The sequence below is a fragment of the Ranitomeya imitator genome, chromosome 6 (assembly GCF_032444005.1).
Source record: "Ranitomeya imitator isolate aRanImi1 chromosome 6, aRanImi1.pri, whole genome shotgun sequence".
NCBI lineage: Eukaryota > Metazoa > Chordata > Amphibia > Anura > Dendrobatidae > Ranitomeya > Ranitomeya imitator.
In genome coordinates, this window is record NC_091287.1 from 391,591,754 (window position 1) to 391,608,828 (window position 17,075).

The following is a 17,075-nucleotide window of genomic DNA, read 5'->3' on the forward strand; positions in this document are numbered from 1 at the left end:
TGCAATTTTATTCCATGGTAAAATGTGACGTCAAACCATATTAAAGTGCGGAGTGCAGGTAGCAGGGGAGCTATGTAGATGAGAGAGCCTCTTATGTATTACCTGGAAACACACAGTATTAGGCCGGTTTCACACGTCAGTTGCCGGTAATCTGCCCCCTCCCACCCCCTGTGCGCCCCCCCGCTGGCATTAAAATACTTACCCAGCTCCCTCGGCGCTTACATCCTCTCAGCATCGCTGCTTTTCCTGTATGAGCGGTCACGTGGTGCCGCACATTACAGTGATGAATGTGCGGCTCCACCTCCCATAGGGGTGGAGCCGCATATTCATTACTGTAATAAGCGGCACCACGTGACTGCTCATACAGGAAGAGCTGCGACGCTGAGAGGATGTAAGCGCCGAGGCAGCTGGGTAAGTGTTTTAATGCCAGTGGGGGGGGCGCACAGGAGGTGGGAGGGGGCAGATTACCAGCAAATTTATTTTAAAAACAAAAATAAATAAAAAAAAAAAGATTATTCATTCCTTCTTTCCAGCGAACGCTGCTGGGAAGAAGGGATGAATACCGGCTTCAGCACCGCACGCAGGGGACAGCACTTAACTCTAGCGCTGTCTCCTGCACGGTCCGTGTGGTCCTCAGTCGGCACACAGGCGGCACACGGCTGCCGCAGGTGTGCCACACTGATGTTCAACGTAAGCACACGGACACACAGACACGGATAATTCCGGTACCGATTTTTCCGGTACCGGAATCTGGACGTGTGAGACTGGCCTTAGAAACAACATTTTGCAAGTCCTAATAGGCTTTCATGCATAGTGCACTCGAATGCCATTCTTAGGACTCTGGCTGCCACAGCATCCCATCGACACCTAGCAGTGAGGCAGCCCCTTCCCTCAAATGCTAAAATGTTATGGACAATACTGACTGTGACATCAAAGAAATTAAATAGGTGGAATTGGAGTTGTCTCTGATCTCAACCATTGAACTGGATACCAGCTAACATTCCAAAGCCTTTTGACATAACTATATTGTGGATGTCAGAAGAGGGTTAATAAATTTGTTTTGTGTATGACAGGAGTTCCTGACTAATCCTGTCAATATTTTTGTTGAAATTTTAAACTATTTATAGGATTCGAGATAGTTATTATCGACCATTTTTTGAAAAATAAAATGACATTTTTCAAACCATTGAAACATGGTCAGGAATCAGTTATGAACCCTCATGTTGTCTTTACATACCGATGTGTCATAGTTAATTTTCTGTGTATGACGTGTATAGTTTTAAATTCTAAACCTAGATTTTTTTTTATCCAAAAACTGTACACATGCCTAATGTATGTGTTAGTACTATTGGTACACACACACAATTTCTCATTGTATTATTTTCACCTAATATGCCAGTATCTGACCAGAATGTAAAATAAACTAAGAGTGCCCGAATGGTTAACTTGATAGTGGAGCACTTCAAAAGTAAATCAGGCTACTTCCTTTTATTAGATTTTATTAAAGAACATGCATTCTGTTCCCTTGATAGCAGAGCAGATCTCCTTGCTTATGTGTTCAGATTTTCATTATGCTAAAATGACTTCTTTTCGGGAAGGAGAGACAAACTGGAATACAGCAGTATAGTTAGGACTCCCAGCACAGTAATGAGAGAGTACATGATAGCTTTGTGTTTTTTGTCATTTTTACTGTTCAGTCATTTGTGAAATACTACCCCAATATAGAGATAATTGTTTTCATTTAAAATCTCGGAGCAGGATATTTATCTTGAGACCAGCTGTGACACTTAAGTATTTCCTGCTTTGATAAGCCAGACTAACAAATAATTTAATTAGTGCCTGATGAGGAACAGTCAGAAGTCTTATAGCTTTTCTAGCTTTGTAAAATGATCTCTAAAATTTCTTCAGCCCTTTTTTTTTTAATTACAACAGTTTATTAGCAGCAATCTCCAATCGTAAACCCTAAAATACAAAGCCTATAGATAGGATTACTTAACGGATTCTCAAACGCGGAGTTAGAATTCCCCTGACATCTCCATAATGTGTTTCTGTGCTAAATTATGAAAAATTCCCTAGTAACAAGTATTCTCCAGTAAACAACACTCTATAAGCTCTTGGCTGTGTTATTCTGAGCTCCCAGAATGCTCAATATCATAACAGGGAAAGCAGGGAAAATAGGTATGCACATAAAACTAAGCAATTGGCACAAATATCTAGAGATTAAAGTGGGATGAGCCCCATGCCATATTATGAGGTAGACATGGTTTGGACTGTTTGAATTTTAAAAAATAATTCATGTGTGATATACTGGATGTGGATGAATATGCAGAGGATGAGGGGATCAATTGCAAGATGGGGCTGAGATGAGCAACGTACTACAGGAATGGCCTTTATACATAACTGATGAACTAAATGATGGGACTATATATACAGAAGTGATATACTGAAGGGTGAGGATATATATACATGAGAGGAGAGTGATCCACCCGTGGCTGTTAACATGTTAAATGTTGCTGTCAATCTCTGACCACCAATGGGATGGCATGACTACCAGGGGTCTGCAGGAGACCCCATGCTGTTGCCAGCACTCACACAGATGAGCATCATTTTAGCCACACATAGTAGGGCTTCAGCCCAGCAATGTGTAGCACAGGCAATCAGAAAATCGCAGCTTACAGTCTCCCATGGAGACAACTGAAGCCATTGAAAAGTACAAACATTTTTTTTTAAATATAAAAGCTTAAATCACCCCCCTATCACCCCATTCAAAATAATGCAATAAACAAAAATACAACTATTTGGTATGGCTGCATTCTGGAATGCCCAATCTATCAATATATAAAGAGGATTAATCTGATGGGTAAATGGTGTACCTAGAAAAAAAATCAAAACTTCAGAATCACATTTTTTTGGGTCACCGCAACATTGCAATAACAATGCCGAGTGCTTCCGTTCAGCATATTGTGGATCCGGTAGCCAAAATTCTGGGTGGGGCTGTGGAAAACCCAGGTGCCGTGGTACACATTGGTACCAATGAAAGTTAAAGGAAGGTGGAACGTCATTAAAAATGATTAAAGGAACTAGGAAAGAAGCTGAAGTCTAGTACCTCAAAGGTGGTGTTTTCAGAATAACTGCCAGTGCCACGAGCATCACTAGAAAGACAGCAGGAACTTAGAGAGATAAGTGGCTTAGAAATTGGTGCAGGAAGGAAGGGTTTGTGTTCATGGAGAACTGTGATGAACTCTCTGTCGGCTACAGACTCTATGGTAGGGACAGACTGCATCTCAATGAGGGGGGTGCATTAGTGCTGGTGGAAAAATGGACAGACAAATGGAGGAGGTTTTAACCCCTTCATGACCCAGCCTATTTTGACCTTAAAGACCTTGCCGTTTTTTGCAATTCTGACCAGTGTCCCTTTATGAGGTAATAACTCAGGTACGCTTCAATGGATCATAGCGGTTCTGAGATTGTTTCTTCGGGACATATTGGGCTAGTGGTAAATTTAGGTCAATAAATTCTGTGTTTATTTGTGATAAAAACGGAAATTTGGCAAAAATTTTGAAAATTTCGCAATTTTCACATTTTGAATTTTTATTCTGTTAAACCAGAGAGTTATGTGACACAAAATAGTTAATAAATAACATTTCCCACAAGTCTACTTTACATCAGCACAATTTTGGAAACAAAATTTTTTTTTGCTAGGAAGTTATAAGGGTTAAAATTTGACCAGCGATTTCTCATTTTTACAACGAAATTTACAAAACAATTTTTTTTAGGGACCACCTCACATTTGAAGTCAGTTTGAGGGGTGTATATGGCTGAAAATACCCAAAAGTGACACCATTCTAAAAACTGCACCCCTCAAGGTGCACAAAACCACATTCCAGAACTTTATTAACCCTTCAGGTGCTTCACAGCAGCAGAAGCAACATGGAAGGAAAAAATGAACATTTAACTTTTTAGTCGCAAAAATGATCTTTCAGCAACAATTTTTTTATTTTCCCAATGGTAAAAGGAGAAACTGAACCACAAAATTTGTTGTCCAATTGGTCCTGAGTATGCTGATACCTCATATGTGGGGGTAAACCACTGTTTGGGTGCACGGCAGGGCTTGGAAGGGAAGGAGCGCCATTTGACTTTTTGAATGAAAAATTGGCTGCACTCTTTAGCGGACACCATGTCACATTTGGAGAGCCCCCGTGTGCCTAAAAATTGGAGCTCCCCCACAAGTGACCCCATTTTGGAAACTAGACACCCCAAGGAACTTATCTAGATGCATAGTGAGCACTTTAAACCCCCAGGTGCTTCACAAATTGATCTGTAAAAATGAAAAAGTCCTTTTTTTTACAAAAAAATTCTTTTAGCCTCAATTTTTTCATTTTCACATGGGCAACATGATAAAATGGATCCTAAAATTTGTTGGGCAATTTCTCCTGAGTATACCGATACCTCACATGTGGGGGTAAACCACTGTTTGGGCACATGGTAAGGCTCGGAAGGGAAGGAGCGCCATTTGACTTTTTGAATGAAAAATTATCTCCATGGTTAGCGGACACCATGTCGCGTTTGGAGAGACCCTGTGTGCCTAAACATTGGAGCTCCCCCACAAGTGACCCCATTTTGGAAACTGGACCCCCCAAGGAACTTATCTAGATGCCTAGTGAGCACTTTAAACCCTCAGGTGCTTCACAAATTGATCCATAAAAATGAAAAAGTACTTTTTTTTCACAAAAAATTTCTTTTCGCCTCATTTTTTTCATTTTTACATGGGCAACAGGATCAAATGGATCCTAAAATTTGTTGGGCAATTTCTCCCGAGTACGCCGATACCTCATATGTGGGGGTAAACCACTGTTTGGGCACACGGCAGGGCTCGGAAGGGAATGCGCGCCTTTTGACTTTTTGAATGGAAAATTAGCTCCAATTGTTAGCAGACACCGTGTCGCGTTTGGAAAGCCCCTGTGTGCCTATGCATTGGAGCTCCCCCACAAGTGACCCCATTATGGAAACTAGACCCCCCAAGGAACTTATCTAGATGCATACTGAGCACTTTAAACCCCCAGGTGCTTCACAGAAGTTTATAACGCAGAGCCATGAAAATAAAAAATATTTTTTCTTTCCTCAAAAATGATTTTTTAGCCTGGAATTTCCTATTTTGCCAACGGTAATAGGAGAAATTGGACCACAAATGTTGTTGGCCAGTTTGTCCTGAGTATGCAGATACCCCATATGTGGGGGTAAACCACTGTTTGGGCGCACGGCAGGGCTCGGAAGGGAAGGCACGCCATTTGGCTTTTTAAATGGAAAATTAGCTCCAATCATTAGCGGACACCATGTCGTGTTTGGAGAGCCCCTGTGTGCCTAAACATTGGAGATCCCCCACAAATGACCCCATTTTGGAAACTAGGCCCCCAAAGGAACTAATCTAGATGCGTGGTGAGCACTTTGAACCCTCAAGTGCTTCACAGAAGTTTATAACGCAGAGCCATGAAAAAAAAAAAAAAAAAATCTTTTCTCAAAAAATGATTTTTTAGCCTGCAATTTTTTATTTTCCCAAGGGTAACAGGAGAAATTTGACCCCAAGAGTTGTTGTCTAGTTTCTGCTGAGTACGCTGATACCCCATATGTGGGGGTAAACCACTGTTTGGGCACATGCTGGGGCTCGGAAGTGAAGTAGTGACGTTTTGAAATGCAGACTTTGATGGAATGCTCTGCGGGCGTCACGTTGCGTTTGCAGAGCCCCTGATGTGGCTAAACAGTAGAAACCCCCCACAAGTGACCCCATTTTGGAAACTAGACCCTGAAAGGAACTTATCTAGATGTGAGGTGAGCACTTTCAACCCCCAAGTGCTTCACAGAAGTTTATAACACAGAGCAGTGAAAATAATAAATACGTTTTCTTTCCTCAAAAATAATTTTTTAGCCCAGAATTTTTTAATTTTCCCAAGGGTAACAGGAGAAATTTGACACCAATATTTGTTGTCCAGTTTCTCCTGAGTACGGTGATGCCCCATATGTGGGGGTAAACTACTGTTTGGGCACATGCCGGAGCTCGGAAGTGAAGTAGTGACATTTTGAAATGCAGACTTTGATGGAATGCTCTACGGGCATCACGTTGTGTTTGCAGAGCCCCTGATGTGGCTAAACAGTAGAAACCCCCCACAAGTGACCCCATTTTGGAAACTAGACCCCAAAATGAACTTATCTAGATATGTGGTGAACACTTTCAACCCCCAAGTGCTTCACAGAAGTTTATAACGCAGAGCCGTGAAAATAATACATACATTTTCTTTCCTCAAAAATAATTTTTAGCCCAGAATTTTTTATTTTCCCAAGGGTTACTGGAGAAATTGGACACCAATAGTTGTTGTCCAGTTTCTCCTGAGTATGCTGATACCCCATGTGTGGGGGTAAACCACTGTTTGGGCACACGTCGGGGCTCAGAAGGGAAGTAGTGACTTTTGAAATGCAGACTTTGATGGAATGGTCTGCGGACGTCACGTTGCGTTTGCAGAGCCCATGGTGTGCCTAAACAGTAGAAACCCCCCACAAGTGACCCCATTTTGGAAACTAGACCCCCCAGGAACTTATCTAGATATGTGGTGAGCACTTTGAACCCCCAAGTGCTTCACAGACGTTTATAACGCAGAGCCGTGAAAATAATAAATACGTTTTCTTTCCTCAAAAATAATTTTTTAGCCCAGAATTTTTTATTTTCCCAAGGGTTATAGGAGAAATTGGACACCAAACGTTGTTGTCCAGTTTCTCCTGAGTACGCTGATATCCCATGTGGGGGGGTAAACCACTGTTTGGGCACACGTCGGGGCTCAGAAGGGAAGTAGTGACTTTTGAAATGCAGACTTTGATGGAATGGTCTGCGGACGTCACGTTGCATTTGCAGAGCCCATGGTGTGCCTAAACAGTAGAAACCCCCCATAAGTGACCCCATTTTGTAAACTAGAACCCCCAGGAACGTATCTAGATATGTGGTGAGCACTTTGAACCCCCAAGTGCTTCACAGACGTTTACAACGCAGAGCCGTGAAAATAAAAAATAATTTTTCTTTCCTCAAAAATGATGTTTTAGCAAGCAATTTTTTATTTTCTCAAGGGTAACAGGAGAAATTGGACCCCAGTAATTGTTGCACAGTTTGTCCTGAGTATGCTGGTACCCCATATGTGGGGGTAAACCACTGTTTGGGCACATGTCGGGGCTCAGAAGTGAGGGAGCACCATTTGACTTTTTGAATACAAGATTGGCTGGAATCAATGGTGGTGCCATGTTGCGTTTGGAGACCCCCTGATGTGCCTAAACAGTGGAAACCCCTCAATTCTAACTCCAACACACCCCTAACCCTTATCCCAACTGTAGCCGTAACCCTAATCACAACCCTAACCCCAACACACCCCTAACCACAACCCTAACCCCAACACCCCTAACCTTAACCACAACCCTAATTCCAACCCAACCCTATCCCTAAGGCTATGTGCCCACGTTGCGGATTCGTGTGATATTTTTCAGCGCCATTTTTTTAAAAATCCGTGGGTAAAAGGCACTGCACCCCCTGGGCTGAAGTACAACTCCTCCTGTCCCTGCAGGCCGGGTGAAATTGGAGTTAACCCTTTCACCCGGCCTGCAGGAGCCCAACCCGGCCATGACGCATATGCTGCGTCACAGGTCGGATTGGCACGGGTTTTCATGACGCATACGGTGCGTCAAAGGTCGGGAAGGGGTTAAACTGGAATATGGGGGAAGGTAGATGTGCAAATAAGTGAATAGATGGAGCAGAGAGAGAGTGAGACAGTTGGGGTCAATGGGAATTTAGAGGAAATGGAACATGCAAGCAAAGTTGAGAGGTACAGTTAGGTCCATATATATTTGGACAGAGACAAAATTTTTCTCATTTTGGTTACAGACATTACCACAATGAATTTTAAACAAAACAATTCAGATGCAATTGAAATTCAGACTTTCAGCTTTCATTTGAGGGTATCCACGTTAAAATTGGATGAAGGATTTAGGAGTTTCAGCTCCTTAACATGTGCTACTCTGTTTTTAAAGGGACCAAAAGTAATTGGACAATTGACTCCAAGGCTATTTCATGGACAGGTGTGGGCAATCCCTTCATTATGTCATTCTCAATTAAGCAGATAAAAGGCCTGGAGTTGATTTGAGGTGTGGTGCTTGCATTTGGAAGGTTTTGCTGTGAAGTAAACATGCGGTCAAAGGAGCTCTCCATGCAGGTGAAACAAGCAATCCTTAAGCTGCAAAAACAGAAAAAACCCATCCGAGAAATTGCTACAATATTAGGAGTGGCAAAATCTACAGTTTGGTACATCCTGAGAAAGAAAGAAAGCACTGCTGAACTCATTAATGCAAAAAGACCTGGGTGTCCACGGAAGACAACAGTGGGGGATGCTCGCAGAATAATCTCCATGGTGAACAGAAACCCCTTCACAACAGTCAACCAAGTGAACAACACTCTCCAGGAGGTCGGTATATCATTATCCAAATCTACCATAAAGACAAGACTGCATGAAAGTAAATACAGAGGGTTCACTGCACGGTGCAAGTCACTCATAAGCATCAAGAATAAAAAGACTAGACTGGACTTTGCTAAAAAACATCTAAAAAATCCAGCACAGTTCTGGAAGAACATTCATTGGACAGATGAAACCAAGATCAACCTCTACCAGAGGGATGGAAAGAAAAAAGTATGGCGAAGGCGTGGTACAGCTCATGATCCAAAGCATACCACTTCATCTGTAAAACACGGCGGAGACAGTGTGATGGCTTGGGCATGCATGGCTGCCAGTGGTACTGGGTCACTAGTGTTTATTGATGATGTGACACAGGACAGAAGCCGCCGAATGAATTCTGAGGTATTCAGAGCCATACTGTGTGCTCAGATCCAGCCAAATGCAGCCAAACTGATTGGTCGTCGTTTAATACTAGAGATGGACAATGACCCAAAACATAAAGCCAAAGCAACCCAGGAGTTTATTAAAGCAAAGAAGTGGAATATTCTTGAATGGCCAAGTCAGTCACCTGATCTCAACCCAATTGAGCATGCATTTTACTTGTTAAAGACTAAACTTCAGACAGAAAGGCCCAAAAACAAACAGCAACTGAAAACCACTGCAGTGAAGGCCTGGCAGAGCATCAAAAAGGAGGAAACACAGAGTCTGGTGATGTCCATGAGTTCAAGAATTCAGGCAGTCATTGCCAACAAAGAGTTTTCAACCAAGTACTAAAAATGAACATTTTATTTACAATTATTGAATCTGTCCAATTACTTTTGGTCCCTTTAAAAACAGAGTGGCGCTTGTTAAGGAGCTGAAACTCCTAAAACCCTCATCCAATTTTAATGTGAATACACTCAAATGAAAGCTGAAAGTCTGAACTTCAACTGCATCTGAATTGTTTTGTTTAAAATGCATTGTGGTAATGTCTATAACCAAAATTAGAAAAATGTTGTCTTTGTCCAAATATATATGGACCTAACTGTAAGTAGGAGTAATAAATGTGCAGAAGATCAACTCTCCACTCTACTCTCAAGATCGCATCTCACCACCTGTGCACTTGACCCGCTCCCATCCCACCTCATCCCAAACCTCACCACAGTCTTCATCCCAACCCTAACCCATCTCTTCAACCTATCACTAAGAACTGGTGTTTTCCCCTAAAGCTTAAAGATGCCTCCTTCACACCTATCATCAAAAAGCCCTCTCTTGACCCATCCTCTGTATCTAGCTATCACCCTACATCACTTCTCCCTTATGCCTCCAAACTACTGGAACAACACGTTTACCTTGAACTGTCCTCCCATCTCTCTTCTTGCTCCCTCTTTGACTGCTTACAATCTGGCTTCCGGTCACACCATTCCACTGAAACTGCCCTAACTAAGGTAACCAATGACCTCTTAACCGCCAAGAGCAAGCGACACTACTCTATCATCCTCCTCCTCGACCTGTTGGCTGCCTTTGACACAGTTAACCATTCCCTATTATTACAGACCCTCTCATCCCTTGGCATCACAAACTTGGCCCTATCCTGGATCTCATCAACAGACCGGACATTCAGCGTCTCCCACTCACACACCAACTCCTCACCTCGCCCCCTATCTGTCGGAGTCCCACAAGGTTTAGTCCTTGGGCCCCTGCTCTTCTCCATTTACACCTTTGGCCTGGGACAGCTCATAGAATCTCATGGCTTTCAGTATCACCTCTATGCTGATGACACACAGATCTACATCTCTGGACCAGATATCACCTCCCTACTAACCAGAATCCCTCAATGTCTGTCCACTATTTCATCCTTCTTCTCCGCTAGATTTCGGAAACTTAACATGGACAAAACAGAATTCATCATCTTTCCCCCATCTCACGCGACCCCCCCAACGAACCTATCCATTACAGTAAATGGCTGCCCACTCTCCCCAGTCCCACAAGCTCGCTGCCTCGGGGTAATCCTTGACTCCGATCTCTCCTTCAAACCACATATCCAAGCCCGTTCCACTTCCTGCCGACTTCAACTCAAAAATATTTCACGAATCCGTTCATTCCTCAACCAAGAATCTGCAAAAACCCTAGTCCATGCCCTCATCATCTCTCGCCTTGACTACTGCAACCTCCTGCTCTGTGGCCTCCCCTCTAACACTCTTGCACCCCTCCAATCTATTCTAAACTCTGCTGCCTGACTAATCCACCTGTCCCCCCGCTATTCCCCGGCCTCTCCCCTCTGTCAATCCCTTCACTGGCTCCCCACTGCCCAGAGACTGCAGTACAAAACCCTAACCATGACGTACAAAGCCATCCACAACTTGTCTCCTCCATACATCTGTGACCTCGTCTCCTGGTACTTACCTACATGCAACCTCCGATCCTCACAAGATCTCCTTCTCTACTTCCCTCTTATCTCCTCTTCCCACAATCGTATACAAGATTTCTCTCGCGTATCCCCCCTACTCTGGAACCCTCTACCACAACACATCAGACTCTCGCCTACCATCGAAACCTTCAGAAAGAACCTGAAGACCCACCTCTTCAGACAAGCCTACAACCTGCAGTAACCGCTGCATGACCAGCTCTATCCTCACCTACTGTATTCTCACCCATCCCTTGTAGATTGTGAGCCTTCGCCGGCAGGGTCCTCACTCCTCCTGTACCAGTTATGACTTGTATTGTCTAAGATTATTGTGCTTGTTTTTACTATGTATACCCCTCCTCACATGTAAAGTGCCATGGAATAAATGGCGCTATAACAATAAATAATAATAATAATAATAATAATGTGCTAATAGTAGAGGATAAAATGCTGCTACAAATTAAAAAGGCAGCAAATAATAATAGGGTCCTTATTATGAGGGATGTTAACTATCCAGACATTCAAAGGGATATACTGTAGAATTGTCTGGATGTTTTAAAAGTTGCAGACCGGTCTTCTTAGACTTTCTTGTAACAGGGTTGGTGTCACGGGATTGAGGATGGCTGACGTGGTACCAATATTTAGATGCTTCCCGACCACCCACTGTAGGTAATTGTTGCCACTTGCCCAGTTTTGTGCAGCATCAACGTTTCTCTATGGTCTGCGGCCTTGCAGCACTCAGGATCCCCAGGTTCCTGAAAGTGCTGTAATTCCGGTACACAGTGGTAGCTCTGACAGGTAGCATCATCGGGACCTTATTGGATTAGGTCCAAATGATATTAACACTCTGCTAATCTCTAGATACCACGGCATTTGGAAGATTGCAGAGGAAGAGCACTCCTTTTCTTACTTCTCCGATCAAATCATAAGGGAGCCAAACATTGTTGTGGCAGCCGGAGGTCACATGATTTCCAGATCTGCCAGCTATGTTGGCCAGTTATACTTAGCCAGAGTCTTAACAGGCGATCTGCCAGTGTAAATCTGACAAGTCTCATGCATTGCAATCCATAGGTATTGCAATGCATGAGATCAATGCTCAGAAAGATAAAAATTGAAGTCCCATAAAGGGACTAAGTAAAGAAGTTAAAAAATTTTTTAAATTATTTATAAAAAATTCACAAAATAAATAAAAAGAATAAAAATATTAGACCAATAAATACTGTAGTATTTCTCCACTATCTGTGGACTGGGAGTACTCACTTGGCCGGCCGTTGAGGCATATGCTGTGACACTCAGGGTTAAAACAAAAGTCCATCTGGTTTAGTGATGCACAGCATAAACCGAATCTCCGGTACTCGGAACATGCAGCACCCCATGCACCATCTGGCTCTACAGTACCGATGGTCCTCACTGAGTGTAGGTGTGCCTAACACGGATTAATGTCCGTTAACTGTCCGTGACGACCGCACAGGTTCCCGGATACATCTTATCCTCAGAGGTGTCCTCTCCAGAGGTATACCACAGGCCTCCATTCTCTGGCTCAGCCTAGCCAGCACTTCCCGGTCAAAAAACACACGCACTCCATCTTGGGTGTTCAGACACAACTCCTTGGGTGGGGTATGTGGGTGACTGGACTCACCCATCTCTCCAAGTCACCTGGAAGCCTTCCCAATGTATAGTAACCCTCAGCAGTAGATCTACTGAGCAAAACAATCCCAGGCTTCCATCACAGGGCCACCCACCTCTGTGATACATACCGTCCATTAGCCACATGGCCACCAGCTATACCGCAATACATATATTTATGCAAAAACAAAAATGTTTACATATTTGGTATTGTTGCATTCAGATCAACCCGACCTCTTAAACTGTCCCAATAGTTTAAAGAAAAAAAACAGAGCAAAACTTTTGCCTTTTCATCATACCATTGAACATAAAGTTATATTAAACGCTATAAAAAAGTTAAATGGAAATAAAAATGGTACCAATAGACATCTTGTCTAGCAAAAAACAAGTCACCATACAGCTCAATCAGTGAAAAAATAAAAAAGTTATAGCTCTCAGAAGTGATGCAAAAGCAATTTATTTTTCTAAAAAATAGTTTTTATTGTGTAAAAGCAGCAAAACATTAAAAAAAAAATGTGTTATTGATGTAATCATACTGACCTGAAAAATAAAGCTGCCCATTCAAATTTACCACACATGGAATGTGTAAGTTGAATTGCTGTTTTTTATTCATTTTGCCTTTCAAAAATCTGAATAGAAGGTGATCAAAAAATATCATGTGCCCGAAAATGGTGCCAATAAAAATGTCAACTTCTCTTTCAAAAACAACCTGTCACATAACTCTATCGGACGAAATAAGGAAAAATTATAGCTATCTTAGCATGGCTATGCAAAAACTTGTTTTTTTTAAAAAAAAAAAAACGTGCTTTGTAGTGTGTCAGCAGCTAAGCATAAAAACCTGACATAAATCTGGTATCCCTGTAATTGCACCGACCTGAAGGATAAAATCGCTTTACCGCACAGGGAATGGCGTAAAAAATAAATAAAACCAATTTTTCACCTGCTGTTGATTTATTCATTCTGCCATCCAAAGATTGCAGTAAGGCTCGGCTCACACCGAGTTTTCCATGTAAATCTCTGTAATATGTGATACAGATGGAACCTCCAGTGAAAAATTCCCTATAATGAGGCAAGATGGAGGCACTATGGATGCCATCTGTGATTCTGCAAGCTCCTTCTATTTAGGTGTGCATAAAAACCCGGTTTGCCACAGTTTTGTGCACCTCTGAAAAGAAGGATACCACTTCTTCCACCTTAATATCACACACAGTACAGTCCTCAGAGGTGACACCCCAATATTACCCTTGCCTTCTCCCGCATCACAACTCTCCAACCGCCCAAAAGACCCAGAGTACAAATAGTATAATTGCGGCCTGGGACAGAGCTTGGACCAGCATTACTTGCTTAACCCCTTTCTGACATCAGATGTACTATCCCGTCGAGGTGACCTGGGCCCGTATTGCAATCAACGGGATAGTACGTCATACGCGATCATCCGTGCTGATGGGGGGAGCGCGGATGATCGTAGCTGGGTATCAGCTGATTAACCCCTTTCTGCCAGCTGATGAAATAGTATGTCAGCCGGCAGATCACTTGCTTTGAGGTGGGCTCCGGCGGTGAGCCCACCTCAAAGCCGCGACATGTCAGCTGTTTTGTACAGCTGAAATGTACGCGCAATCGCGATCATGTACGAGCGGAATCGCGATCTGCCCACGCCCATTAACTAGTTAAATGCCGCCGTCAAACGGCGCGCGGCTTGAAGTGCTCTCACCGCTGACCCCCGTCACATGATCGGGGGTCATCGGTGCATTGCCATAACAACCAGAGGTCTCCTTGAGACCTCTATGGTTGTTGATGGTCGATTGCTTTGAGCGCCACCCTGTGGTCGGCGTTCAAAGCACACCTGCATTTCTGCTACATAGAGGTGATCTGTGCTTCACCTCTATGTAGCAGAGCCGATCGTTTAGTCCTATGGAGGCTATTGAAGCATGCCAAAATAAAAAAAACTGTTTAAAAATATAAAAAACATAAAAAATATATAAAAGTTCAAATTACCCCCATTCGCCCCAATCAAAATAAAACAATAAAAAAAATATCAAACATACACATACTTGGTATTGCCGTGTTCAGAATCACCCGATCTATTAATAAAAACAAAGGATTAACCTGATCGCTAAATGGCGTAGTGAGAAAAAAAATCAAAACGCCAAAATTACGTTTTTTTTGGTCGCTGTGACATTGCATTAAAATGCAATAACGGGCGATCAAAAGAACATTTCTGCACCAAAATGGTATCATTAAAAACACCAGCTCGGCACACAAAAATAAGCCCTCACCCGACCCCAGATCACGAAAATTGAAGACGCTACAGGTATCGGAAAATGGCGCAATTTTTTTTTATTTTTAGCAAATTGTGGAATTTTTTCACCACTTAGTTAAAAGAGAACCTTTACATGTTTGGTGTCTATGAACTTGTAATGACCTGGACAATCATTATGGCAGGTTAGTTTTAGCATAAAAAGCCAAACAAAAAAAAAGTGTGAGATTGCACTTTTTTTGCAATTTCAACGCACTTAGAATTTTTTTCCCATTTTCCGTTACACGGCATGGTAAAATCAATGGTATCGTTCAAAAGTACATCTTGTCCTGCAAAAAATAAGCCCTCACATGGCCATATTGACAAAAAAATTAAAAAGTTATGGCTCTGGGAAGGAGGGGAGCAAAAAACAAAAACGAAAAAAGCTCCGGGGGTGAAGGGGTTAAACAAGCTGACACCCGGCACAGCTTCCAAGGGTCAGCCGGGGAGAAAGAGGGAGAACCTGGCCCCGTCACTAGAATTTAACCCCTGAGGGTGTGGCCTGACTCACCTTTTCTCCCCGGTTGGTCCTCTGGGCGTCCCAATCATGACCTCACCTGGGGAGGTAGTGGGAGGGGGGAATTGGGCACTGCACAGATTTCCCCTCTAGCTATCCCTTAGGGGCTCTGCAGTCAGAGGCACGTTCCTTATACAGTACCGTGCCTACCAGACTGCAGAGACCCGTGTGTCGTAACCAGTGCCTTCCCCCGTCCCACCATTCCGTAATAAAAGACACCAACAATTCTGGATGGGTTGAACAGGTCGGTCACAGTTTTATTATTTGCAAAGTAGAGAAGGGCAATTACACATCGCGACGCACTCATTGCTGAAGGCCCCAGCCGACGACCGCTGGGCCAGCAAGCCGATGAGAGGTTACGAACCTTTGCCCCCCTCTACCTACCGCCACAGAGGATCATGTGTATGACCTACACAGGACTCTGACCCCCACACAGCAGCGTTAGAGCCTGTTCAACCCCATCCTGCAAACCCTCCAAAGTTATGTCGAGCCCGTTGTCCGTGAGGTGGATGCCGTCCGGTCTTAGTAAAGCTAAATTGTTCCATTCTAGGTCCTGGTGGTGAACCACAATGCCGTAGTTTTCTCTCACAAACTTCGACATCTTCGTGTTAATCCTTTTTCTTGAGAGAGAGCAGGCACCAGCAAGCCTCCTTCCTTGCCTGTCAGATCACTGATCTGACACAGTGCTGTGAAAAGTGTTAGATCAGCGACAATGTAAAAAAGTATTATACTGTGCAAAAATATATTTTTAAAAAAATCCTAAATAAAAAAATAAATAAATATTGTTCCAATAAATACATTTCTTTATGTAAATAAAAAAAACAATAAAAGTACACATATTTGGTATCCCCACATCCGTAATGACCAGACCTATTATTATTATTATTATTATTTATTTATATAGCACCATTGATTCCATGGTGCTGTACATGAGAAGGGGTTACATACAAGTTACAAATATCACATACAGTAAACAAACTAACAATGACGGACTGATCCAGAGGGGCGAGGACCCTGCCCTTGCGGGCTTACATTCTACAGGATGGTGGGGAAGGAGACAGTAGGTTGAGGGTTGCAGGAGCTCCGGTGTTGGTGAGGGTGATCAATGAATGGAACAGGCAGCCACAAGAGCTGACGAGTTCTCCTTCAATGGAAGTCTTCAAACAAAGGCTGGACAGACATCTGTCTAAGATGGTTTAGTGAACTCTGCAATGACACTTGAGAATTCTTCCAACTCTAACATTTTATAATTCTATGAAGTCTCTGGCACTGCAGTACATAAGTCCCACTGCGGGACTGCGTGACCTATAAAACTGTCTCACTAGTTAGTCCCTTCAGTAAACACCGTAAAAAAATGAAGCAAAAAACAATGCTTTATCATCATACCGCCGAACAAAAAGTGGAATAACATGCGATCAAATAGACAGATATAAATAAACACGGTACCGCTGAAAATATAATCATGTCCCACAAAAAACGAGCGAAAAAATAAAAAACTTATAGCTCTCAGAATAAAGCGATGCAGAAACAATTATTTTTATATAAAATAGTTTTTATTGTATAAAAGCGCCAAAACATAAAAAAAAATATAAATGAGGTATCGCTGTAATCGTACTGAGCCGAAGAATGAAACCGCCTTATCAATTTTACCACATTTGGAATGGTATAAATGCCCCACCCAAAAGAAATTCATGAATTGCTGGTTTTTGTTCATTTTGACTCCCAAAAATTGTAATAAAAAGTGATAAAAAAAGCCATGTGCTTGAAAAT